Consider the following 25071-nt stretch of genomic DNA (forward strand, 5'->3'; position numbering starts at 1 on the left):
GTGGAAGCCTACGGAGGGAGAGTCCGTGTGAGTGAGGAATAACCAGCCAGCAGGGACACTCCCTGGAGGCAGCGCAGCCAGGAAACACAGGAGTGGGAATAGAGGCAGGACCCAGGCCGTGAGAGCTGACAAGCCAGCCCAAGGATTTTCCTGGGCTGGGCATCAGAACCTGGGGGCACACACCCTAGGCAAACAGCTCTTGGGGATGTGAGGTGTGACCAGGAACAGCTGACATTGTGTGGGACATCTCAGGACCATGGGGACACATGCCAGCACCCAGCCCCTCAGTCTTATGCCTCACTCCTGGATTGGGGTGGGGGGTGGCTTTAGTCCAGCACTCAGCCCTGATGTGCACAAAAGGGCACTTCGTAGGCAGAGAAAAGAGAGCTATTGTGAGTATAGAGTAGAATAACCTCTCTCTCCTTAAGGGGTTCCAACTTGGCCCCCAAAGCCTCAGACAACCCCACAGGGCAGGGGCTCCATCACTCCATCTCCAGGCAGCCAGCCTTCCAACCAGAGCAGTGGGGACTCCCAGGAAATATTCTGTGAAGGCACTCCAGTCCCCAGACAGGAAGGCCCAGCCTGGAGCAAAGAGGTTAAGGGCCCAGATGCCAGATCCCAGATGCCTGTGTTCAAATCATGGCTCTATCACTTATGATCTTGGGCAGGTTACATAACCTCTCTGTGCCTCCTGTTCAACTGTGAGAATGACACTCCGTAGTTGTCTCTGATATTAACAACCACAAGGCTATCACGGAGCTTAAAATGAGTTCATATGTGTACAGGACATAGAACAATGCTGGATACGTATACACATGTATGTGCTATCACTGTTGGGAAAAATCAAACGAGGACGAATCAAAGCCAGCCCCAGACTCTGCTTCCTACTCCAAGCCACTTCTGGGCACCTGGCCTCCACTTCCAGAGCCAACTGTGAGTACCACCACCCTTCCAGCCTCTTTAAGCTCTCGCCTGCCCCCTCACTGGTGCCAAAGCCTCCTTCAACCAGGGTACCCCAGACCCCACTTCTTTTTCCGCCCTAATTAAGCTTTCTCCTCTCTCAACTGAGTCCCAGAGTGAGAGTAGGACCAGGTGCTTCAGGCGAAGATGAGGTCTGGGAGAAAGGAAGTAAATGTCTCCATGATGGGAGGTGGAGGGAGTAAGGAGGAGGAGGGCCCAGAGGGTGGGCAATGGGCTTCCTGGCCTTCCTGACCTCTGCCCCAGGGTCCACGGGCTAAAAAGAGCTACTCTGGACCATGGTACTCAGATTCTCCTCTTACAGAGCTACTAGAACTCCCATGTTCCTGTGGGTAATGGAGACCAGGCTGCAGGAAAGAGAGGGGGGCAGTTTAGAAATCTGGAGGGCTTCCAAACCCATACTGAAAGCAAAATCAGGCTTAAAATCAGGCAGTGAGCCACGAGCCACAGAAGGTCCAAGAAGGAGCAAACCAACATCTCTGGACCCCAGGAGGTTCCTCTGGGGGAACAGATCAAAGTCCATTACACTCAACACAGAGCAGAGGGCAAACCTCTGAGTATGCCATAGGACTGGGCAGGTGTGGAGAAGAGAGGGATGTCCCCTTAAGGGAGTGGGAGCATCAGGCCACACCGCAGGACCCAGCCCTTGCTCCCCCTCCTTGCTGTGCTCTAAGCACCTGGGCTTTCTTTCCCCAGTCAGGGCCTTTGCACTGGCTGCCTCCTCTTCCAGGAAAGTCACTGCCCCGGTATGTCTGCCCCTTGTCACCAGTCAGGTTTCCAGTCCCATTCCATCTCCTTGGAGAGCCTCCACCCCCACCCTCACCGCATTAACCTGTTCGTATTATCACCATAGGGCTAATGCTGTTCATCTGTTCACGTGTCTGTCTTGATCGCCACAGTCTGCAGTCTCCAAAACAGAGCTCAGCACTAGTAGGTACTCGGTAAGTATTTGTGGAATGCAGGAGAAAAGGACTCACACAGGCCTGCACCAGAACTGGGCTGGGAGAATGGGCCAGCTAGCTTGGAAGGAGGTGAGGAGAACACTGTCGCTAAGGAACTCTCCTTTCCACTTGAGGGCGGATCCAAAGTCTGAGGGCTCTTCCCAATGCTGAGCTACAACCTGGACTCCAAGAGCCCCAGCCCTGGATCCCAGCTCTGCCCGGGCCCATCCAAAACCTCCTTCTCCTCCTTCCTATCAAGTATTTCAGTCTGCTAACTCAACTCCTCCTTGCCCCCAGGTCACGGCTGACACACCAAGCGGTGCATTGGCCAAGTCCCCACCCAGAAATGGGCACATGGCTCATTATCAACAAGAACGATGGCAGACAATATTTACTGAACACCATGTGCTAGATATATCACTAAGCCTTTTACATGCATTTTCTCATTTCAGCCTCCTCACTATGAGGAGGAGATTATTGTAGGGAACATTTTACCAGTGGAGAAACTAAGGCACAGAAATGTCAAGTAACTTGCCAAAGGTCACACAGCTAGGAAGTGGCAAAACTGGGATTAGAAAGAATCCAGGGAGCCCAACCAGCGAGCCCAGGGCCAGGCATCCGTCTTCCCGCCTTGGGATTCCTCTGGTGGGTAGAGAGAGGCCTTAGATTGCACAAAGCAGTTTGGCAGCCAACATCGGAAAGCAAGTGAGAAGCTCCCAGCCCTGGGTTGCTGGGCCTTAGAGCCAGGTGCTAGGCCTGAACCCCTGAGCTCATTTTTTTCACTCCAGCACAGGCCCCAACATTTATAATCAGTCCTGTTCATCTTGTCAGTCTTGGGCCATCCTTCAGCCTGGCTGCCATCACTCCGAATCTTGATTTTATCTTGCTGTGCACTTGTCATTCCCCTCGGCCCTAGGGCTTTCCAGTCAGCCGGCTCCCCTTTTAAGTCTCCATCCCTCGCTGATCTAAACATTCACTTGAAGTGGGTGTCGGACCACTGCTGTAGCCGCCACTGGAGGCCCTGCCCGGGCTGTTATCAGCCCTCTAATCGATCGGCACCCTTTGGGCACAACGGTTGCTTAGCCACCTACCTCTGCCCAGTCTTCCTTTTCCCCCCGGCATGCCGAGAACTCTAGCCCCCCAACCAAATGAAGCCTCCACCGTAAGCCATTGTAAATGCCACTTCTGCACCACTTCTAATCCCAGGTCCTGGCGCCTGACTCGAGGAGACCCTCTCCGGCCTCGATTTCTTTACTCGGTCCCACAAAGGGGCCGCCCCGGGCATTTCTGGTCCCGGTCCCTCCCCTCCCGAACTCCTGGAACCCATTCCCCGCAGCCGCAGCCGGGGGCGGGGAGGGGGGGGGGGATTGGAAGGAATTTCTCCGGCCCGGCCATCTCCAGCGCCCCTCACGGGCCAAACCCCACCCTTGGCGGGCCAGGGAGAAAAAGCGTTGGCCGCCGCACTCGGGGGGGGGGGGGGGGGGGCTGAGTCTGGGTCAGCAGGTTCCGCAGGGAATCCAGTCCCTCCCCGCCCCACACTCCCACGATCCCCAGCAGGACTCCCAGCGTGGCTCCCAGGCCACTCCACCGCATAGGCGGAGACCCCATCCTCCCCGGGCAGCTCCCGGAGACCCCCTCACCTCTCCCCACCCGGGCCCCCTCACCTGGCCGGTCGAGCTCTGCTCGCCTCTGCACCCCCGCCTTCCGGGGTCGCGCACCGGCCAGCGGGGAGCTGCTCCGCACCGCAAGGCGCAGGGGCGCCCATGCCTGGAGGCCGGGGGGTCGCGGGCGCCGCGCGGGGCCCCCTACCAGTTCCGCGGCCGCCGCTGCGAGCTCCTGCAGCCACGCGGCCGCGGCTCCGCGCCCCCCACCCCGGGAAGCCCCCCGCCCCGCAGTTCCGGCCGCGGCCGCGCCCCCCCGCCCCCGCAGCCCGCGGCCGCCAGCGCAGCCTTCCCGGCCCCGGGCGCGCCTCCCCCGGTGGGCGGGCGGGGACCGTGACGCGCGCCCACTGACGTCTCCGGAATCCCGGCGGCGGCGGCCGACGCAGCCTCATCAATGGGGCTAAAAATAGCGGCGCCCGGAATAGCCGTGAGCGCCCCGCCCCGCGCCCCCGCCCCCCCCCCCCCAACTCGCCGCACACCCAGTTACATAATCCGCCTCGCTGTGGCTGGGGTGGGCGAGCCGTTTTGCAGGTGAGGGTTCTGCGGCCTCGCTAACACCTTCCGAGGCAGCAAACCTGGAGCTGGGTTATAAATAAATTACCCAGGGGCTTCCCCGGAAACAGAGGTGGGAAAAGTGAGGCCCAGAGAGGCCCCGCGGCGGCCCAAAGTCACACAGCCATTAGGCTGGCTTAAGAGGTAATGGCCCCCGCCCTCTGAGCCTTGGGCACCCCCACCGGCATAGATTGGTTGGCCTGCATGCCACCCCAAGGGCAAGGAATCCGACTAGCAGGACGCCCCAGCTTCCACACGGGAGGGCAGTTTAGACAGAGAGGGAGAGCTTGGGAGGGTAAAATTTCTCCTGAAGAGAAGCGTTTCCAGAGGCGGTGGGAGTGCAAGGCCAAGGCTGGTGGTGGATTCACTGATCAGGCTGTTCCTGTACTACGGTGTGACCGAGGGCAAGTCACTTCACCTTGAGTGAAGGGTTTCCTTACCTGAGCCTGGGTTTCCTTACCTATTAAATGAGGGTGATCATATTGTCCACCTTCTCTGGTTATCAGGAGACTGAGCAGCAGTGGAGAGGCCTTATACTTTCTTCTTACTCTCCTCTAGGAATCCGACTTCCCCCCAGTCCACTGGAGTGCTCCGTGTGGGAAGTACACGAAGGCTCACCTCAGTGGCCAGGAAGCCCTGAGTGGCCCACCCTCTTCTGGCCATAGTCTCCAAGTCTCCTCAGTGAGAACCTTCCTGGGGGTGGGAGTACTTAGAAGGTTTCTCTCTCACCCTGGACTGGGACATTCTTTGGAGATGGGAGAACTACCTTGTTCTGAACATATCCTTCTGCCCCAACAGCCCCCCACTTTTGGAGTGGCTGGTGCAGGGAAGCCAGGCCAACGCTGGAGCAGTGGGACTGGGGGCTGACTGGGGGGTGTGGGGTATGGGGTGTGTTATAATGTCTGTTCCTGTACTGCCAGGCAGGCGAAGCTCCTGGGGAAGAGCCATTAGGCGGGACCCAGCCCTGTGCTCTGCTACACCAGCCACCAGCGCCTGCTCATTTTTGGAGCCACCTTAAATTACAAGCATGCTATCATATCCCCAGCACAGAGGCCAGGCCCCACGCAACAAAGAATCTCTTCTGCATTCAAAACTCTCCAAAAGAGGCCCCACACCCCCACTCAGCCCTCATTCCAGGGGCCACATTCTTCTCCCCACCGCCCTGCCCACCGGCAGAAATCCTTTTCTGGACCTGGTCCTTAACTGCTGCAACTCAGAAGCCCCTTTCTCTCCATCCTCATCATGATCCCAAGAATCGCTGCTTTGTCTCAAAATCAAGGTTCTTCTCAGACCCTTTACATTCCTTTCCCAGATTCGACATGGAATCTGGTGGACACAGAAATAAAGAAACCGAGACTTCAAAATGGCAAGGTGGGAGGGGGGGAAGGCTTGGGACTAGTTTCCCCTTCTCCTTCCTACCCCAGCAGCTCCTTCCAAATGGGCATTTTAAAGAAGCCACTACCCCCACCCTCTCTTTTTCTTTTTCCAGAAATCTAACTTTTGAAATACATTTTAAAAATATTTGCCTGTGTAGGAGAAATACATTTATTTGGACAGGAAAAATAAAAAAAAAAATTTAAAAAAAAGAAAGAAAGAAAGAAAGAAAAAGAAAAAGCTCAATTACCAGTTTTTCCATGAAGGCTTCCAGCCCACAGAGGTCTCTCCCTTCCATAAATACTTAACACAACTTGGCTTTATATATCTTCTCCTGTTTTATAATCAAGTAAAACATATACTAAAATATGTAACGGCAAAACACACACACCTGTGTGGCTTACCATGGCAGCTTGAGGTGGGAGAAGGAACTTGGGTTCAAGAGGCCTGGGATTGACATTGGTCCCACCTGTGACCAACTGTGTGACTTCAAGGAAGTTACTCACCTGGACTGGGCTTCAGTTTCTTCATTTCTTCATTTGAAACAAGAAGATGAAAATGTACCCTTGTTGCAAAGAGTGTATCTTTGACGGTAGATATAAAGAATGTAGCAAGTAGGGGCCACCTGGGTGGCTCAGTTGGGTGTCCGACTTTGGCTCAGGTCATGATCTCATGGCTTATGACTTTGAGCCCCATGTCAGGCTCTGGGGCTCTGTGCTGACAGCTCTGAGCCTGCTTGGGATTCTGTGTCTCCCTCTCTCTGCCCCTCCCCTCCGCTCGCTTGTTCACTCTCTCTCTCTCAAAAAAAGAAAAAAAGAATGTAGCAAGTAGTCTGGCACATAGTAGCAGACCTGCTATTTCTATACAGGAGGCCTTAGGGGAAGGCAGGCCTGGGGACCCTATCTTGAATCTTCAGATGCAGACTACTGACCGTAGCTTTGCTGAGCTGGTATGTTTATTTGGGGGCTTGAAGAGCTGCAAAGGTGACGGAGGCAATACCACCTTTTAGTGTCATTACAGATCTCCAGTAAATTCTGGCCCCCTTGTTGCCTCTTTGACCCAGCTGGCTCAGCTAGCAATGTCCAAGCCAGGCTCAGAGCCCGGGTCTTCTGACTCCCAGACCAGTGCTCTAGTTTCTACTCACCGTCTTGTTCCTTCATGCCTAGCCCCTCTTCTTTCTACACAGACTCCAGGAACACAAGCCCCTTTCACAGATGGGAAAATTGATGAGAGAGAAGTTCAACCACTTGCATGGCTCAGGAGCTAGGACCAGAGGGGGGAAACAGGTGCTCTGGTCAGTTGCTGTGACACATTCTGGGAAATTCCTAATGTGAGAGAAGGACAAGATCTTGCTACAGAAAGTTGCTTCCTAGTCTGACGGGGAGGTAGAACACGAGAACAGTTATGAACACATTGCCACAAGACCCAAAAGGTAGCCTCCAAGAGGTCTCCAGCCGACGTTGGGGTGGGAATCCAGAAGGTTAATCTGAGAGGCCTCCCTTGAAGAAGAGAACATGGGGCACTGTGTGAAGGGAAAGAGAGGACCAGGCAAGACACAGAGAAGGTAGCACATCGTATGGAGGAAAAGGCTGACTTCAGAGTTCTTAGATATGGGGTGGGGGCAGGGTTGAGACCCAGAACAACCAGCCAGACCTCTAGTGGTGTTCCCCACATGCCCCTCCAATCTCACAGTAGCAAAAAACGTTGATGCAACTCCACCCAGTCAGGGAGACACTATTCCACCTCACCTCCACCCTGGCCCAATGGGGTTGCCAGTAAAAGTATGTCAAGGGGGTTCCCCAGCCCTTTTGTGCCCGGAAGGGGCTCCCCTGCCCAGGGCCTAGCCCTGAGTGAGGAGAGGGGTTGTGGAGGGGATTCCCTTCGTGGTTCCTTTTCTCATCTGAGGATGGAGAAATACTTTGCAGGGGTCTCCCCACCCTTCCCCAGTTTTAGGAGCAATTAAAGGGGAAAATGGGGGTACAAAGACAGAGCAGGGTTCTTCCAGGGACACCACCCGGATGGGGTTACCTGCTCTGAATTACATAAGGATGAGGAGGCCTGGTACTTTAGAGGGTACCTCCACATTTTCTATTCCCTGGTTGCCATGAGAGGCCATCAGGGCTAGCAAGAAAAAGTGACCAAGTTCACCAGGCTGGAAGTGACAGAGCTAGAATTAATGCCAAGCTTTCCCCTAAATCCAAGCCAGGCTCTTTATTAAAAACAAGCAGAAAACCTCTATAACTTTATTTTTTTAATTACAGAATCAAACAGGCTCGTTGTAAACAAAGGCAAAACGTTACAGAACTACGTGATTTATGAAGCGAGAGGCTGGTAATCAACTCCCCAAGGAGTAGAGTTTGGTAATCCTCCGGTGTCCGCTTCCAGATTTCTCTCCACGTCGCCGGAGATCAGGTCTGGCCCGGCGGGCCCTCCCCCAGGGGCCGGGACCGGAACGCCAGGCCGGAAGGAACAGGGCCGGGCCCCGCCGCAGCAGTGCAGCCTCGGCCGTGCCCCCACGCCACCGTCCCGGGGGCGGCCGCGCTGCCCCGCGCCTGGCCCGGCTGGGCCGGGTGGGGCCCGGGGAAGCCGCTACGTCAGGAGGCGGACGGGAGGGAGCCCGCGCCGCCCCAGCCAGGCTTCCATTACATCACTCGGCGGCGCGGAGCCGCGCCGGGGTAAACACCGCTGCAAACCATTGGCTACCTTGCGCCCCTTCCAACCAATTACACGATTGTATGCAAATTAGCCGTTGGGCGTTTGCTTCCTTCTCTTCTGGTGCATGCAAATAGACGCCTTGGCGAAGGCGGGGGCGGGACCGGGGCGCGGGGCGGGGCCGCCCCGGGAGGAGGCAGAAGAGGGGTCCCGGAGTCGGCTGGGGGCTGGTTTGCGATTTGCCATCCCAGACCTGGTCCAGCCAGTCTTGTGGGGAATGGAGTGGAATTAAGGGCAAGCGCCCTTAATTCTTGAGCTGCCTTTCCAGTTAGACCCCGTTTCCTGCAGATTCAGTGAACCTGAGAAATGATGCAAAAAATTATTGAGGTCAATTTAGAGCTGAGGAAAAGGAAGAAATAAGAAATAAAGAGATACAGAAAGCTAGGACGTACTTTGGGGAACACCTAAGCCAAACTCTCTTCGCTTGTGACATCGCAAAGAACAAAACGGACACAGGCCCTGTCCTGGCCCACTGATTCTTAGAGCCCGGGAGGGGAGACTAATGTTAAACCGTCTGGAGAATAGATAAGTGCCATAAAGAGAAAACGGGAGGGCTGCCCCTCCAGAGGGCAGGATGAGTAAGAAGCAGTGTGCAGTCAATCATTTGAGGAGGCCCGGAAAAAAAAAAAAAAAAAAAAAGAGAGAGAAAGAGAGAGAACAAAATGCAGGATGCCAGTGAGCTATTTAATGGGGAGCTGTAATTCAGAAGGGGTGATGGGTGAGGGAATGCTTCTCCAAGGAAATCATTTTTCAACTGAGGAGTATTTCTCAGTGGAGGGAAGGGCCGAGTATTCCAGGGAAAGGAAACAATATTCAAGAGAGCCCCGAGTCGGGGAGAAAGTTTGGTCCATAGCAGGGGAGTCAGGCAAGTGCAGAGCCCAGTGACTAAGGGAGGGTGCTGGACAGGAGGCCAGAGAGGAGGGCCTGGCCAAATCATGTGGAGGCCCGTGCCAGGCAGGCACTAGGCCAAGCACTTTCCTTACTTTGTCTCCTCCTTATACAGCCGTCTAAGGGGGGTACTATTTAGTATTGAGGGAACTGAGGCTCCCAGGGGTTAAATAACATGCTGGATGTCCCACAGCTGAAAAATGGGCTATGGATTAGCATCCAGGCCCTTGTGGCCTCAAAGGCCATGCACTGAACCACTGGCTCTGGCCTCCCAGATTGGAGTGTAAGGTTCAGACAGGCGAACAGATTTGCCTCTAATTTCATGACTTGCAACAGAGCCTGAGACCCCCAGAGAAGTCTGTAGATTTTTCACCGTGCTGTGAAGGGAGCTAGGGCTCAAGAAAATGGATAGGGACAGAAGGGTAGGGAGGATGGGGAGATAAAGTGTCCTCCCTGCCCAGACCTTGGGGTTTGCTAGAACTTGCCTAGAACTTGGGGGTTGCTGAAGTGGAAATAGGTAGAAGTTTTTAAGCATCTGTCTCCGGGGGGGGGGGGGGGGGGGCTGCTAGCCAGCAGGCAGCTGCCTGCCCTGATGGGGCAACCCAGATTAGCTGGATCTTGTGTGCTGTCCTTGTTACCAAGCGACACCTCCTCCGGCTTGCACCAGCTTCGGTTACCGGGGACAACTCCCAGGGGAGCGCTGGGAGAGACATGGAGGCAGACAGGAGAACAGGAGAGGCCCAGCCCTTCTCCCACACAGGTTTCCTGGGCAGTGGGGTGGGTATTCCATAGCCCCCAGGTGTACCTTTGGGGCTCGTCTCTTCTTTGCCCCCTCCACGGGCTCAGAAGTCCCAGACCCACAGGCACACAAGGAGAGTGGCCGAGACAGGGGCACTACCTGGGCACAGGCAGAGCTTTCCAGAGAGTGCTCCTATAGGGGTTTGGAGGGGAGTCCTGGCCCCACACCTGAGCGCCAACAAGAGTGGCTCTGTGTCTGTGTGACCATCTGATCACTGAGCAGGGAACCTCTCAGCAGGAAGGTTGGGCGGCTCACCTGCCTTCCGTTGCTTTTGTAAAATTCCCCACACTTCTCCAATTGGGAGGTTCCTACCCATCAGAGGGCTCTGGAGTCATGGAGCAAAAGAGGTCCTCACTCCCTGGGATGGGAGTACCCATTCCACCCAAGGATTTGGGGGCGAATAATTAGGTGATTTAACTGGTGTAGGTGATACAAAGCATTAATTTGATATTTTTAGGAGGAAGGTTTTTATTTTTGGTTTGGGGTGGGTTTTTTGTTGTGGTGGTCGTGGTTGTTTTTGTCTTGGAGGGGTAGGTGTCTCAAAGGCACAGAATTGGAAGAGCCATAATCATAATTCTTACCATGTGATCACTGTGCACTGGGAGAACAGCCTCCTGTGCCCCGGGGAGGGAGGGCTGGGGGGGGGAGGGGCGTCTGGGAAAGTCTGCCCAAGTTGCTTTCAGGAGTAGGGGTGTATACCTGGCGACTGGAGGGGTCTTGTGGCTCTGCCCTTTCCAGTGGGCATCAGAGCATATGGGCACCTCCTTGGATCAAGGGGCCCTTAGTGCAGTCTCAGGGTGTGCTGCAAACTGGGAGGCATGGGGATGGGGTGGAGTGGGCAGCCCTGGAATAATGGAGCCTGCGGCCTCCAGCAGCCCCCACACCCCACCCCCAATTTCTCAATGTCCTCTTGCTCTCTGCTGGTGCCCTTAGTGGAGGACCCAGAGGAGCAGAGCTCCAGCTGTCTCTGGTGCTGGCTCCAGGGATCCTGAAGCACTTTCTCTGGGCAAGGCTCTGGCACCCGGGGGTGGGGGGTGGGGGGGGGGGTGTTGCAGCGGCCCAGTGTGGCTGTGAACTGCCTTAGCCACTCAGGCTTGTGAGTAGGACGATCCCTCAGACACTCACACCATAAATGTCCAGACGCAGAGTCACTTTGGAACTGTCCTCTGCAAGCCTCCTCCCAGGGAGGGCTAGGTAACTTGAGCTGCCGGCAGGCCCTCAGGTCACTTAGGGAGCGGTCAGCTGATGCTCCTGGGGACCATTCATCATGCCCCCGGCCCAGCCCGTCACTGCCATGGCTATTTCCAGTCCCTGGGTATGAAGCAGCTTATGTAACAGGCTGGGAGCCAGGGGCTGGGTTGGGGGCTCTTGTGGCAAGGGATGGGGCTGTTCCCACCTCGCCCTGTCAAGACAGCCACTCAGTGCCCCTTTTCTCCCTGTGTGTGTGGGGGGGTGGGTGGGAGGGTTGCAGGAGGGAGACCATAGGCCTGGGTGGGATCACTGTGGATGGTGTCTACCAAAACACTTTGTACTTCCTTCTTTCCCTCCCATCCTGGCCCAGAAGGTGGCCCAGACTCCTTCCTTCCACGAATCTGAGACCACCAAGCAGCCTCTCTTTCAGCCACGCAGCCCTATGCAGCCTGTGTTCTCTCACCCGGCCCTGACCCTCAGAGGAAGAAGCAGGCGTGCCAGCTGCGAGCCCCGCCTGAGAGCACCCTGTCCCCATCTCTGCAGCCCCTTTCCTGACTCCATGGGGACTGGCAGGTATCATCTGGTCGTTAAGCAGGGCTCAAATACACTTATTTGCCTCGTGGCCTTAGCAGCCTTTGTGAGCTCGCTGAGCCTCAGTTTCCCCCCGGGGAACTAGAACAAGAATACCTTCTTTTCAGAGTGGTTGTGACCACGAGGGCTTGGGGAGCACACTCCAGGGGGCAGATTGCTTAGGTCTGAATCCCAGCCCTGTCTGTGTGGTTTGGGGCAAGTTCCTCAAGCTATTTGGTTAATTTTCCTCATGCATAGAATGGACACAGAGATCCCAAGGACCCAGCTCCCCGAGTTGTGAGGATCCGATGAGTGTGTGTGCACAAAGCACTTGAACAGTGCCTGGCACAGGTCAGCACCATCTAAGTGTCAGCTATAATTAGACAATGTTTGGAGGTCGCTTTCCTCAGCCTTGGCTCCTAATAAGCTCTTGGTGAAAGGTACTTGTTATTTTTAACTTCTTCATTCTCCTTCACTGTCTTGAGCTTCTTCACAAGCCCACCTTCATTTAGCCTGGCAATTCCCTTGAAGAGCTCTCTGATCTCTCCTCTTCGATTGCCCATCTGCCACCACCACCAGTAAAAGCGTGTCTAAATTACATCCGCCTGGTGTTCACACTCACAAAACATTTCACACACACTTCTGTCTGGGCCTTGCAGCACACCCGGGAACAAGCAATGCGCCTCATGGTACTGGTCTCATTTTTGCACAGCCCAGGGCAGGGTGTGATCCACCCAGAAGCATCAGCTGCCAAGGGACGTGTGTCCGGCAGTCAGGGCACTGGAGCGCGCTGGAGGATGTGGCCGGGGCTTGCCAGCTCCACGCTGCCAAGACAGATTAGTGCAGGGGGCCCTCTTTCTTCCAATCCGAGCCCCCACGGAGCGCCCACAGGGTGGGAGGCCCACGGGCTTTATAAATGTCTCCCATCCTAGCGCCAGCCCAGACTTCCAAACGCTGTGTGGTGGCGCCCTCTGCTGGACACATGTGGCCTCTAGGAAACTGTTGCCTCTGAAGGGAGAAAGGTGAGTGGTGGTTTTATTCATATTCACACAACAGTCTATCCAGGGCCTACTACGTGCCAGGCAGTCTTGTAGGAACCGCAGAGATGGGCGAGAAATAAACTCAGAAAGTCTCTACTTTCCTTGGACATATATCGGCGGGGAAAGGGGAGATACTGATAAAAACATATATAACATAATGCCTCATACTGAGAAGTGCTATGAAGACAGACAGGGCAGGTAAGTGGCTAGAAAATGACTAAGGCTGTCGATTTTAAAGGAACAGTCAGAGAGGCTTCTCTGCGGAGGCAACAGGTAGTAGGAACCCCAGGGAAGGGAGGGAAGGAGCCCTAACCTGGGGGAAAAGGCCAGCGAGGCAGAGGGCAGTTGCAGTTCACTAAGAAGGGGAATTCTGAGTGTGCTTGAAGGATAATGAGTCCCATGTGTCCAAGAGCAATGCTGGGATGGGGGCAAGCTCAGAGATGGAGATCTCCCTTTCTTACCGTGATGGCACCTGTAGAAGGGAGAACATCTTGCACACTGAGAATCACGGGGCTGGAGAAGAGTCTTGCTCAAAATGCAAGCCATGACAGACGCCTGGGTGGCTCAGTCGGTTAAGCGTCTGACTCTTGATTTCTGCTCAGGTCATGATGTCAGGGCTTGTGGGATCCAGCCCCGCGTCAGGCTCTGTGCTGATAGTGCAGACCCTGCTTGGGATTCTCTGGTTCCCTCTCCCTCTGCCCCTCCCCCACTGTGCACTCATGGACCCATGCACTCACTCTCTTTCAAAATAAATAAATAAACATTGAAAACAAAACAAAATACAAGCATGAGATAACACCTGCTAACATATGCTGAGCTGGAAATGCCCAGGGGCTGTGAAGTGTGTATTCCCCACATTAGCACCATTTTGTGTTTTTATTTATTAAAAAAATTTTTTTTAACCTTTATTTATTTTTGAGAGAGAGACAGCATGTGAGAAGGGGAATAGCAGAGAGAGAGGGAGACACAGCATCGGAAGCAGGCTCCAGGCTCCGAGCTGTCAGCACAGAGCCTGACGTGGGGCTCGAACCCACAAACTGTGAGATCATGATCTGAGCCGAAGTCGGACGCTCAACCGACTGAGCCACCCAGGTGCCCCAGCACCACTTTGTAGATGAGGAGACTGAGGCTGAGAAAGGTAGAGGTTATGTGGTTTGCCTAAGGACAGGGGGACTTGAATCCAGGTTTGTCTGACTTCAGAATCCAGGCTTTTAACCATGACTTGTGCACTTTTAACCATGACTTGTGCACTTGGGGGGGGGGGGGGAGGGGACCAGACATAAAACTGCATGTAGAGTATGGTCACATTTGTATTTAAAAAAAAAAAAAAAAAAAAAAAATATATATATATATATATATATATATATATATATATATATATATATATGTGCTTCTCTATATGGGGATAAAGACGGAAAGGCAATATATCAAAATGTGATGATCCCTAGAGATGTGTGCCTCTAGTTCCACTGTGGGCCAAGGACAGGGGGGGAAATGCCCCCCCGCCCCCGGATCCACACCCCAGAAAGTATGAGAGACTACCCTTAGCATTAACAACAGCCACACCTCTTACCCAGATGCTCCCTTTCGGTTTACAAAGTGTCTTCTTTCACTGTCCTGCATTTGGTCTTCATGACTGCTATCGCCGGGAAGAAGCCCGAGCCTAGCCTGTGACAGACCCGGGACTAGGACCGACACCTACATATTCGAAGTTCTCCAGGGGTCAGGTCAAGGAAAGAAGAGAGATGGCAGAGAGGTCAAGGAAGGTCCAAAACCAGGTGGCCAAGGGGGCAGGAAAAATACCCTACGACAGAGAGGTGAAGCAATTCCCAAGTCTGCCCAGCAGAGGGCGATAGTACCCCAGAGCTCCGCAAACCTGCCCAGGCCACGCCCCTGGCCCGGCTCGGCCCGGCCCCTCCCGGGACCCGGGAGCCACAGGGACCCTTCCCGGGTTTCTAAAGGGTCTGAAGGGCGAGAGGATGGGCGGCGGGTGGGGTGTGGCAAGAGAATAAGGCAGAATCCGCCGGAGAGGTTGTCCGGGGCACGGTGTGGGTGTCTGCAACGGGGTCAAGTGTGCTGGGGCGCCGCGCGTCTGCGCCGGAAGAGCAAGCGCGTAAAGCGAGCTGGAGGTGCGGAGCTCGGGTGGGCGTTTGCCAGGAGAAGGTCCCGGCGTGGGCGGGGGGAGGGGGTGCAGAATGTCTGTGGGACTTCCTGGGGCGGCAAGATTTGCTGCTCTGGGGAGGCGGTTACTCACTCAAGCTTTGCCACCTGCTTCCCTTCCAGCTTCCAGCCAAACACAACCCAGAGTCCCCGTCTCCACCCCCACCCCAGCTAATGGTGGCTGCACCCCCAAGCTGGAACCTGCCTCTGCAAAATCAGCCCTCAGCCTCTCAGCTTCAGGGTAGGCGAGGGTGGGGAGGGGGGCGCCCCGCTGACTCCAGTTGGTGCACTGAAGTGGCACCCAGCTCACGGTCTGATCTTCCCCCTGCCAACCCCCAACTATTGGTCTAGACCAGAACCTTTGAGGAGCAGCTGCAGGGAAGACCTAGCCTGCCAGCTTCTCGGGCTGGGGTCTCCGCTCCCCTCCCCTTCCCCATTGAGCTCTGGCCACACACAGCCAGCAGGTCCCGGATACCTCTGTTGTGTGCCAACGGCCGCTCCAGCCAAGATGGGGACACACGGGTCTCCAACGGGATCTCCCTGCCCTCCAAGAGCTCCGAGTCAATGGGGGAGCCGCCACCACACCACGGGCCAGAAAGTGCCAGTGGGAGGCACAGGTCATCAGCTCCCTGTGGATGATAGGACCTCAGGGGAACCAGAGTTCTGTCCGTGTTTGGAGTGCCAAGATTCTAGCTGGGAGGGAGCTCAGAGGTCTCTAGAGTCGACTTCAGCCAACTTGTGTTCAGTAATTCTTTATTGAACATAAAGATCGTTTTTAAAATATGGAAGCTTCAGCCACCTGAATCAGAACCTTAAGGGAAGGAGCAGGGTCCCGGCTACTTTTAAATGTCTCGCGGTGATTTGTTGCTGTAGTTGGTAATCACTGGCCTTACATTCACTTAACCAGGGACGAGTTTCCCAGAAAGTGGGGTTAGCGCCAGGCTTTCAATCAGAGTGAGATTTGGAGAGAGCTGAATATGCTAGTGTACTGGGACCTAGGTGGCCTGTCACTCTGGGGGGGGTGGGGGCGGTGCTGCATGGACTTCACCAGCTGTGAGGGGGGCGGCTTTCAAGTGACTCTGCAGGGGAGCATAGGGGAAAGAGGCCCAGAGGGCCAGAATTTGCCTAATTTTTACTTTGTAGGAAGAGTTTTTTTTTAACTTATTTAAACTGAAAAAAAAAAAAAAGAAAAGAAAATCAAAACAGTTCACCCATTTCTCCCACCTCCCATCTCCTGCCTCTTGCAACCACCAGTTATCCGTACCTGTGAGCTTGGGTTGTTTTTGTTTTTGCTTGGGATTCCTTATCTAAGTGAGATCCTACCACATTTGTCTCTCCCTGTATGACTTACTTCATTTAGCATAATGCCCTTGACCTCCATCCATGTTGTCTCAAATGGTCACTGTGGTTTTGATTTGCATTTCCCTGAGGAGTCGTGCTGTTGCGCATCTCTTCATGTGTCTGTAGGCCATCTGCGTGTCTTTTCTGGAAAAATGTCTGTTCAGATCCTCTGCCCGTTTTTAAACTGGATTTCGGGGGTTTTTTTTTGCTATTGGATTATATGAGTTCTGTATATAGTTTGGATATTAGCCCGTCGTTAGATACATGATTTGTAACTATTTTCTCCCATTTCGTAGGTTGTCTTTTCATGTTGTTAATGGTTTCCTTCGTGGGCAGAAGCTTCTCAGTTTGATGTGGCCAGGCCCACGTATTTATTTTTGCTTTTGTCGCTTTTGTTTTCGGTGTCAGATCCTCACCAAGAGCTATGTCAGGGAGCTTAGCACCTAAGTTTTCTTCTAGGAGTGTTGTGGTTTCAGGTCTTATGTTCATATCTTAGTCCATTCTGAGTTAATGTTTGTGTACAGTGTAAGAGAGAGGTCCATTTTTAGTTTTTCACATGTGGCTTTCCAGTTTTCCCAGCACCATTTTTGAAACAGCTGTCCTTTCTCTGCTGAAAAACATTCTTGGCTCCTTTGTAGTAAACTAATTAACCACCTATGCGTGGTCAACATCTATGCGTGGACTTATGCCTTGAGTTCTCTATTCTGTTCTGTTGATCCATGTGTCTGTTTTTATGCCAGTACCGCACTGTTTGGGTTCCTATTGCTTTGTAATATAGTTTGAAATCAGGGAGAGTGATGCTTCCAACTTTGTTCTTTCTCAAGATTGCTTTGGCTATTTGGGGTCTTTTGTGATTCCGTACAGATTTTAGGAGTGTTCCATTTCTGTGAAAAACACCGTTGGAATTTTGATAACGGATTCACCGAATCTGTACGTTGTTTGGGGCCATACAGACCTTTTACCAATATAATTCTTCCAATCCATGAGCGTGGAATATCTTTCCATTTACTCGTCTTTTTCAGTTTCTTTCATTCATGTCTCGTGGGTTTCAACATACAGATCTTTCACTTCCTTGGTTAGATTTATTCTCAGGCACTTTATTCTTTTTGATGAAATTGCAAACGGGATTATTTTCTTAATTTCTCTTTCTGACAGTTCATTAGTGTTTAGAAGCACAACAGATTTTTGTGTCTTCGTTTTGTATCCTGCAACCTCACTGAATCTATTTATTAGTTCTGACAGTTTGGGGATGGAGTCTTTTGGGTTTCTGTGTGTAATACCGTGTCATCCACAGGTACTGACAGTTTTTATCCCTTCCTTTCCAATTGGATACGTTTTTCTTTATTTTGCTGAATTGCTCTTGACTAGGACTTCCAATAATATGTTAAGTCAAAGGGGCAAGAGTAGGTATCTTTGTCATATTCCTGATCTCAGGGGAAAAGCTTTCAGCTTTTCACTGTTGAGTATGATGTTACCTGTGGGGTTTTTTCATACGTGGCCTTTATTGTGTTGAGGTACTGATCGTGTTCACAGTTTTTGTCATAAATGGATGTTGAGCTTTGTCAAATGCTCTTCCTGCGTCTATCTGTTGAGAAAATCAGGTGATTTCTGTCCCCCATTTTGTTTATGTGGTGTATTGCGTTAACTAATTTGTGGATGTTGAACCATCCTTGCATCCCTGGAATAAATCCCATGTAATCATGGTGTATGACTCTTTTTAACGTACTGTTGCATTCAGTTTGCTAATGTTTGGTTGAGGATTTTTGCCTCTGTATTCATCAGGGATATTGGCCTGGAATCTCCTTGGTTTGTGGCATTTACGTCTGGTTTGGCATCAGGGTAAGGCTGGCCTTGTAAACTGTGCTCAGAATTCCCCTCTTGTATTTTCTGGAAGAATTTGAGAAAGATGGATATTAATTCTTTGAATGCTGGGTAGAATTCACCAGTGAGGGTTTCTGGTCCCGGACTTTTGTTTGTTGGGAGGTTTTGGATGACTGGTTTAATCCCTTTGCTGGTAATCAGTGTGTTCAGATTTTCTGTTTCACCATGACTCAGTCTGGGTAGGTTGTGAGTTTCTAGGAATGTGACCACTTCTTCTAGGTTGTCTAGTTCATTGCATAGAATTGTTCATAGTAGTCCCTTCTGAGCCTTGGCATTTCTGTGGGGTCACTTGTAACATCTCTTCTTTCATTTCTGTTTCCATTTATTGGACTCCTCTCTTTTTATTGTCTTGGTGAGTCTAGCTAAAGGTTTGTCCGTATTATGTTTTTAATGTTTGTTTATTTTCAAGAGAAAGAGAGGGAGAGAAAGGATGAGCAGGGGAGGGGCAGAGAGAGAGGAAGAGAGAAAAAATCCTAAGCAGGCTCCACACTGTCAGCACAGAGCCTGCCAGGGGGCTCGAATTCATGAACCAGGAGATCATGACCCGAGTCAAGAGCTAGAGTTGGACGCTTAACCGACTGAGCCACCCAGGGGCCCCAATGTTGGGTTTTTTTTAACGTTTACTTATTTTTGAGAGAGGGAGCATGAGCAAGTGGGGGAGGGGCACAGAGATAAGGAGACAGAGGACCTGAAGCAGGCTCTGCGATGGCAGCAGCGAGCCCAGTGTCGAGCTCAGACCCACGAACCATGAAATCATGATCTGAGCCAAAGTCAGAGACTTAAGGAACTGAACCCCCGGGGCGCCCATCAATATTGTTTATCTTTTCAAAGGACCAGCTCTTGATCTTTTCTATTGGGTTTTTTGTCTCTGTTTCATTTATTTCTTCTCTAGTCTTTGTTATTTCCTTTGTTTACTAAATTTGGGCTTCGTTTGTTCTTTTTTAAGGTCCTTAAGGTATCAAGGTAGGTTATTTATTTGAGGCTTTTCTTGTTTCTTGAGGTAGGCATTTATGACTATGAACTTCCCTCTTAGAATTGCTTTTGCTGCGTCCCATAAATTTTGGTATATTCTATTTCCATTTTCATTTGTCTCAAGGTATTTTTTGTTAAGTAAGCTCCACACCCAGCGTGAGGCTTGAACGCATGACCCTGAGATCAAGAGTCACAAGCTCTACCAAAGGAGCCAGCCAGCTGCCCCTCAAGGTATTTTTTTTTTTTTATTTCTCCTTTTTCAAGTTTATTTATTTATTTATTTAGTAATCTCTGGACCCAACGTGGGGCTCAAACCCACAACCCCAAGATCAAGAGTCGCACGCTCTTCCAACTGAGCCAGTCAGGCACCCCTATTTCTCCTTTGACTTTTCCTTTGGCCTCCTGGTTGTTCAGTAGCATGTTGTTTGATCTCCACATAGTTGTGAATCTTTAAGCTTTCTTCATGTAATTAATTTTTAATTTCATACCATCATGGTCAGAAAAGATGCTTGATATGAGTTTAGTTCTCTTCAACTTATTAAGATTTGTTTTGTGGTCTAACATATCATCTGTCCTAGAGAATGTTCCTTGTGCATGTGAGAAGATGTGTATTCTGTTGCTTTTGGGTGGAATGTTCTCTAAATATCCATTAAGTTCATCTGATCTAACATATCATTTAAGGCCATTGTTTCCTTATTGATTTTATATCTGGATTATCTACCCATTGATGTAAATGAGGTATTAAAACCCCCTACTAGGGGCGCCTGGGTGGCTCGGTTGGTTGGACATCTGACTTTGGCTCAGGTCATGATCTCACGGTCCATGAGTTCGAGCCCCGTGTCGGGCTCTGTGCTGACAGCTCAGAGCCTGGAGCCTGTTTCAGATTCTGCGTCTCCCTCTCTCTCTGCCCCTCCCCTGTTCATGCTCTGTCTCTCTCTGTCTCAAAAATAAATAAACGTTAAAGAAAAAAAAAAACCCTACTATTATTATATTGCCGTCAATTTCTCCCTTTAGGTCTATTAATATTTGCTTTATACTTTTAGGTGCTTCTGTGTTGGGTGCGTTAATATTTACAGTTGTTACATCCTCTTGTTGGACTGACACCTTTATCATGGTGTAACATCCTTCTTTATGTCTAATTACAGTCTTTGTTTTAAAGTCTATTTTGGGGGCGCCTGGTTGGCTCAGTCATTTAAGCATCTGACTTCGGCTCAGGTCATGATCTCGCAGTGCACAAGTTCAAGCCCTGTGTCAGGCTCTGACAGCTCAGAGCCAGGAGCCTGTTTCAGATTCTGTGCCTCCCTCTCTCTCTGCCCCTCCCCTGCTAATACTCTGTATCTCTCTCTTTCTCTCAAAAATAAATAAAACATTAAAAAATTTTTAATAAAAAAAATAAAGTCTATTTTGTCTTATATAAGCATAGCTACTCCAGCTTTCTTTTGGTTTCCATTTGCCTGAAATATCTTTTTCCATTCCTTCACTTTCAGCCTGTATTATTCTTATATCTAAAGTATGTCTCTTGATGGGGCACCTGGGTGGCTCAGTTGGTTGAGCAACCAACTTCGGCTCAGGTCATGATGTCGCGGTTTGTGAGTTCAAGCCCCGCGTCCAGCTCTGTGCTGACAGCTCAGTGCCTGGAGCCTGCTTCGGATTCTGTGTCTCCCTCTCTCTTTGTACCTCCCCCTGCTCATGCTCTGTCTCTCTGTCTCTCTCTGTCTCTCTTTCAATAGTAAATAAACATTAAAAAAAATTTTTAAAGTATGTCTTTTGGGGTGCTTGGGTGGCTCAGTCAGTTGAGCGTCCCTCTCCCTGTGCCCTTCCCACACCTGCAGGGACATGCATGCTCTCTCTCAAAAATTTTAAAATAAATAAATACAGTGTGTCTTTTGTGGGCAGAATATAGATGGGTCTTGTTTTTTTTAATTCATTCAGCCACTGCATGTCTTTTGATTGGAGAATTTAGTCCATTTACATTTAAAGTCATTATGGATAGGTATGTGCTTCTTACCATTTTGTTAATTGTTTTCTGGCTGTTTTTGTAATTCCTCTCTGTTCCTTTCTTCTCTTGATCTTATCCTTTGTGGCTTAATGACTTTCTTTATGGTATGCTTATGTTCCCTTCTCTTTATTTTTTGTGTATTTCCTGTAGTTTTTTGCTTTGTGGTTACCATGAGGCTTACGTATCACAACATTTTAAAGAGATAACTTAAGCTTGATCCCATTCTAATGCTCAAAATGTTTACTCTCCCCCCACCTACACTTTGTTTTTGATGCCTCGTTTTACATCTTTTTACCTTTGTGTCCCTTACCTGATTATTGTAATCATAGTTATTGTTACTACTGTTGTCTTTTAACCTTCACACTAGCTTTATAATTAATCTACTACCTTTAGTATATATTTACTTTTCCAATGAGATTTATTCTTACGTGTCTTCTTGTTACTAATTAGCACCCCTTCGTTTCCATAATTTTTACTTTTTGCATAAATGTGTGTGTTCTATAAATTCCAGGAATGAAACAGTCACTGAAGTTTAGGAGGTCTCCCTTATGGTAAAAATTCTGTGTCTTGCAGGTCAGCAGATGTGATTCCTCCCCACTTCCCCCACTCCAGCCCAGTCTCTAAGCCTTCAGACTAAGTGGGGTTCCACGCAGAGAAGGTATGTTGGTTGAAATAAATTAAGTTTGATCATTTGTAAGTGCCGAATGCATTATTCATTCATTCAGACACACGTGCCTTCAATCGATGTTGTTTGAATGCCTACTCAGTGCTGGGCAAATTCAGATGGCAGAGAGCTTCAGATGGGTTGTGTGATTCAGAGGAGACTCCACTTTGTGAGAGTGTGGGGCAGGGCACTAGGCTGATGGGGCACCCCCCTTCTGCCAGATCTGGTGCCTGTTAAGGTCAGGGCCAAGAGAGATGCAGTGTTCTGAGGCCACCACCAGGGGTCAGGCACACCTCTACTCTGGCCATTTCATTGCATGGAGGAGCCCTCCTTGGTCCCCTGCCTTCTCAACCTCAAGGTCTTTTCTCTCTTACTTCCCTCAGCCCATTCCTCCTTCCTCTAGGCCATCCCATCCCGCCGTCACTACAGGGCCAAGCAGCCTCCCAACTAGACAGCCTGGCATTTCTCCTGACCCTTGGGGAGTCCCAAAGCCTCTCACTTCCCCAATTTTAGGAGTGACTGACTGGTGAGCAGAAAGTGCCTTCTACTATCTTATCTCTTCTTGTCCTGCCGCCATTCAGCTCAAGTTCTCTGGTTTTGTCTCTGAGCAAAATGGGAGTGTTTATGGATTACTCCTAATAAGTTTTCTTATGTGTGTCAACAAAGCTCTTCTCCAAGCCCAAGCCCCTTTTGTGGCCCCCAGAATCCAGTGTCAAGAGCCCCTCGATGTTTTGATGGGAATGTTCTCACCTCACTCCAGCACAGCACCCACATCCATGGAGCCTTGATCCCTCTGGACCTGATCTCCTTCTGCTGTCTGGCACATATCAGACCCTGCTCCCTCAGGTCCCCCCTTTCATCCACCCTCCATGCTCCCACTTTCCCTCCCCACACATGAGTTGCACTGCCTTAGAGGTTTAGCTCCTCTAAATGGTTTCTTACCATCTTTTTGTTTGTTTGTTTTTAGTGTTTACTTATTTTTGAGAGAGAGACCGGGGAAGGAGCAGAGAGAGGGGTACAGAGGATCTGAAGCAAGCACTGTGCTGATAGCAGAAAGCCTGATGCAGGGCTTGAACTCATGAACTGAACCGTGAGATCATGACCTGAGCCGACGTTGGACGCTTAACCGACTGAACCACCCAGGCTCCCTGGTTCCTTACCATCTTGACATCCTGTCCTCATTCTCCCTCGGGACGCCTTCCCTCCGCCCAGTCTGGGCCCTTCAGACAAACATAGATGAGGGAATGCTGTCTCTTCCAGGTACCACCTATGTTCCCTTAACCTCTCCACTTCTTAGTTTCTTCATCTGTGAAACAGGGACAGTGGCGAATGGCTCTCGGATATGCGGTGAGGCCTAAGCGGCCGATGGCTCTGGAAGTGTTCAGTACAGTACCAGTACGGAGAGGTGCTCTGGGATAGGGTCCCTCATCCTTTCCTTCAGGTACATCTCCTGCCTCCACTGCCACCCCCCACTCCACCCGCCAGTGGAAACTTTCCCTTGTCTCTGTGCACTGGCTACTTCTGCCCCATCCCCCACTTCTGAGCAGAGCGGTGGCCCCGGGCAAAGTGGGAGGAGAACCAGGGGACTCCGGGGCACGCCGCCACCATGCTGAGGAGATGGGGGCAGACGCAGAGAGCTCTGCAGGGACCTCAGACCAGAACTCCCATCTGCAGGGCTGGGTCGACCTAGAATGGCGTCCACTCTTGTCCCTGGGGTTATTGGGGACCGCTCTTCTGGCCTGGGGATGGGGAAGGGCTCCCACAGAGTCCCCTGAGGCACCAAAAGGACCAGAAGACTGGTGGGAGATGAAGGAGGGGAGGCAGGGCAGGGGAATACCAACCACACACTATTCCCCGTCTCTGCTCCCTTCCCATCCACCCCCATCCTCCACCAAACACGATCCCTGGGTTAATTTTTAGCATCGCAGCTCGTACATTAGTCACTCCCTGTCACCCACCTACACGGCAGGAGGCTGCTGTGCTGGTGCCGTCATCCCATCATCTGTGAGGTGGGATCCAGCCCCGCTCTGGGCACCCCCTCAGCCTCCTCCAGGAGCCCCTTCAGCCTGGGTGAGGGGTACCGACATCACCCCCAAGACTAGCCGCAGGGGAGGAGGGGAGGAACAGGCTGGTCAGAGAGAGGCTGGGTGTCCCTGCTAGGAGGCAAAAGCCGGGGAGGCCCCTGCAGACCCCGCCCCCAGTAAGGTGCTAGGCTCTGCCCAGGCAGCTGGTCTCCTGGCAGTCCCAGGCTCTGGGAACAAAGGTATGAGAGGGCCCCTCCCTTAGACCTGAGCCTCTAAGAGCTGCTGTTTGTCACGGCTGCAGAGCAGCTGTTCAAACAGGGAGCTTAGGGAGGCTCCATTTGCTTAATCAAATGTCTTCCCTTCCCCGGAACGAGGGTGGCCAGGTGCAGGGACCCTGGCTGGAGCTGACACCCAGCCCCAAAGGGACAGCAGGAGAGGGGCTCACAGTTGCCGGCATCAGCTGGAGCAGAGGTAGGGCCTCCTCACCACCCCTACCCCAGGGCTGAGAGCTGGGGAGGTGGCCAGTCAACCCTCTGCTGGCCTGGCCCCAAGGAAGCATTCCTGTTTATTGAGCACCTGCTGTGTACCACAGCAGTGTTAGGCCCTGGAGGCACAGTGTCAACAGGGCTGAGTTTCCTGCCTTAGGAAGGCAAAAGATCTATACAAAGGAAGTCAGTATAATCACCAATGGGGCGTTAAGTGTCGTAAAGAAAAGAAAATTAAATAAATAAATAAATAACTAGAGGGCTCAAGATAAAGAATAATGAGAACAGGAGAACTACTGATCTGATCTGGGAAAGCTGAGGAAGTGTTTAAGCTGAAGTCACTATGGGGGAATCAGTCTTGTAAAGAAGAGTGTCCAGGCAGAGAGCACAGCATAGGCAAAGGGCAGAGACAGGAAAGAGTTGAGCATATTTGAGGATTAGGACTAGGAAGAACAGTGTGGCTTAAGCATGAGAAATGACATGGAAGGAGAAACAATTTGAGCTTGAAGAGAGAGATAGGGACCTGACCCCCGAGGGCCTCCTACAAGGCATCCCAATACAATTGCAGAGGTTGTGCACTGCACAAAGTCTCCCAGTTGCCAAATTCTGGGACCTGCGCGGCTGCTGTCAACTCAGAGGAAGGGATGCCTTGTTGTAATTTGTCTGCCCAGAGGGACAACATGTTATGGATAAGCATAGGAAGTAGTTTGGAATTTATTCTTTTATTCCAGGGGAAGCCATGATGGATTTTAAGTGAGAAGGGTTGTGATCCGATTTCCTTTTTGGAAAGATCACCCTAATACTAGGTGAAGGGATGGTCCAGGGGCAAGAGAGGAAGC

At 51.5% G+C, this 25071-nt stretch overlaps 2 long non-coding RNA genes across 2 annotated transcripts; both read left to right on the plus strand.

The window, feature by feature from the left end:
- The first annotated feature begins 3 nt into the window (after positions 1-3).
- LOC131519573 (uncharacterized) lies at positions 4-8249 on the plus strand. The gene is made up of 4 exons (XR_009265700.1): positions 4-933; positions 1832-1919; positions 4691-4813; positions 7768-8249. It is a non-coding gene; the product is annotated as an uncharacterized LOC131519573 (long non-coding RNA).
- Positions 8250-14601: 6352 nt separating this feature from the next.
- Positions 14602-24487, plus strand: LOC131519576 (uncharacterized). Its single transcript, XR_009265701.1, has 5 exons — positions 14602-14835; positions 14990-15107; positions 19185-19291; positions 21633-21717; positions 22691-24487. It is a non-coding gene; the product is annotated as an uncharacterized LOC131519576 (long non-coding RNA).
- Positions 24488-25071: the final 584 nt, after the last annotated feature.

This window comes from Neofelis nebulosa, chromosome 8 (assembly GCF_028018385.1).
Source record: "Neofelis nebulosa isolate mNeoNeb1 chromosome 8, mNeoNeb1.pri, whole genome shotgun sequence".
NCBI classification, from domain to species: Eukaryota; Metazoa; Chordata; class Mammalia; order Carnivora; family Felidae; genus Neofelis; species Neofelis nebulosa.